Source organism: Garra rufa, chromosome 1, assembly GCF_049309525.1.
Source record: "Garra rufa chromosome 1, GarRuf1.0, whole genome shotgun sequence".
NCBI lineage: Eukaryota > Metazoa > Chordata > Actinopteri > Cypriniformes > Cyprinidae > Garra > Garra rufa.
This window is the reverse complement of record NC_133361.1, coordinates 79,557,574-79,560,073: the sequence shown is the minus strand read 5'-3', so window position 1 is coordinate 79,560,073 and position 2,500 is coordinate 79,557,574.

Genomic DNA, 2,500 nt, shown 5'->3' with positions numbered 1-2,500 from the left:
CCTCTCTACCGGCCCTAATATTGTGTTATATGCAATTCTTGCTGGCTTTCCTTCCCATAAAAAGTCAAGAAAACATTTCTTCAACCTCTGTTTCGTCCATAAAGGTATTTCAGATACATATAAAACATACCAAAGTTTAGAAACCATTAAAACATTCAATATTAAAACCTTCCCCTTCAAATTTAGTGTTCTCAATCTCCAAAAATTTAACCTCCTCTCTATATCTGTTACAAGCTGCTCCCACATTTCATCTCTTACTTTCCTTTCATTCTTTCCCATTAAAATTCCTAAAATCCTCATTTCCTCAACTTCCTTGAAATTAAAACAATCCGTTAAAACCGTTGCTTTACCAAATCTCATATACACAGTTTTGTCCTCATTTACTTTGCTTCCCGACCCTCTACAATACTCTTTTACCACATTCATCACTTCTTTAACACTCTCTTTTCCCTTTACAATTATTGTCGTATCATCAGCATATTGAAATACTTTTCCCTCAGCCTTACTTCCTTCAGTTTCTAATCCTTCTATTCCTTCTTTTTGTTTTATAGCCAGTCCTAAAGGTTCAGATACTAAGGAATATAAAAGCGCTGAAAGCGGACAACCCTGTCTAATTGATCTTGTGATTTTAAAACATTCTGTTAAAAAACCATTACATTTTATTTTTGTTAGTGCACCTTTATATAAAATTCCAATCCATTTAATAAAATTCTCCCCAAAACCAAAAGTCTTTCAAATCTCAAATAAATAGCTGTGCTCGACCCTATCAAAAGCTTTCTCGAAATCTAAACTGATTACATATCCTTCTTCTTTTTTTTCTTTCATATACCATATTTTATCTCTTATACTCATTGTGATATCCGCAATATCCCTGCCTTTAACCCCATATGCTTGATTTGTATTAATTATATTTGGCATTACTTCTTTTAACCTATTTGCTAAAACCTTTGCTAAAATTTTAAGATCTGTATTCAACATAGTAATGGGCCTATAGTTTTTTAAATCAGCCTTTTCTCCTTTTCTTTTGTATACAAGCTTCATTATCCCTATTCTTGTTCTTTCATTAATTTCTTCCTTTTCAAAAATTTCTTTAAAAACCTCATTTAAAATCTCTAATAAAATGTCTTTAAAACATACATAAAATTCAGTTCCCAAACCATCTATTCCTGGACTTTTCTTTTTATTCAGTTGACTTATTGCTCTTTCGATTTCTTCTTCTCTAATTTCTTGGTCACACTCTTTTTTATCTTCCTCACTTACTTTTGCTTTTATTTGATTCAACAGTTTCTTTTTTTCCTGCTCATCCACACCTCTTGCACTAAACAAATCCTCATAAAAATCTTTTATTTCTTCTAAAATCCTTTCATTCCCTTCGACAATTTCCCCGTTTTTTCCTCTTATTTCTTTTATCATTTCTGCTTTCCCTCTCTTTTTTTCCAGATCAAAAAAGAACTTTGTAAATTTTTCTCCCTGCACCACATATTTTGCCTTGCTTCTTAATTTCGCCGCCTCATATTCTTTTTCTTCTATTACTTTCAATTCTCCCTGTATTTCCTTTATCTTTTGTATGTCCTTATTTTCTTTGTTCAATTCCATTTCTAAACTTTCTTGCATTTCCCTTTTGTTGTTTCTTTTGCATTTCTGTATTAACTTACAATATTTAATTGAAAACTTTTTGATTAAAAACTTTGTATTCTCCCACCATATTCTCTTATCTTCTTCATACATTCTGTTTTCCTTTTCTTTTTCTATCATTTCTTTAACCTTAAAAACATAGTCTTCATTCTTTAAAATTTGTGTATTTAATATCCAAACTCCAGTCCCTCTTTGCATGTTACTCCAATCCAAATTGAAAGTTAAAAACTTGTGATCACTAAAGCTTGTCTCCTTATACTTAATATTTTCTATAAAATTGTCTACATTTCTTGTACATAAAACAAAGTCAATTCTGGTTTGGCATACAAATCTCCCCACTATTTGTCTTCTTGAAAATTCTTTTTTCTTTTCATTTCTTTCTCTCCACACATCTATTATATTATTTTCTTCCATTAACGCTTTCAATTCTTTTCTCCCCGTATCAGTTTTATAAACCATTCCTTCAGCCATATCCTGCTTACTAAAAACTGTATTAAAATCACCCATCATAATAATTTCCCTATAGTTCTTCACAAGACGCCTTAAAACCATAAAAAATTCTTTCTTTTCATTTTGTTCATTTGGTGCATGGACATTGACTATAATTACTTTCTTTTCCTCATACTCCATTTCTACAGACATACATTTACCTTCATTATCTTTATATACAGTTTTACACTTTGCCCCACTGTTTTCTTTTATTACAATTGCAACTCCTCTCCCCAACCTTCCATCTCCATTATTATACAAAAAACTTCCTTCCCATCTCTTTTTAAAATCATTCATCGTATCATCTTTCCAGTTCGTTTCCTGTAATGCAATGATATCTTGTCTTTTACATTCTTCTTTAACTTTTCCAAATTTG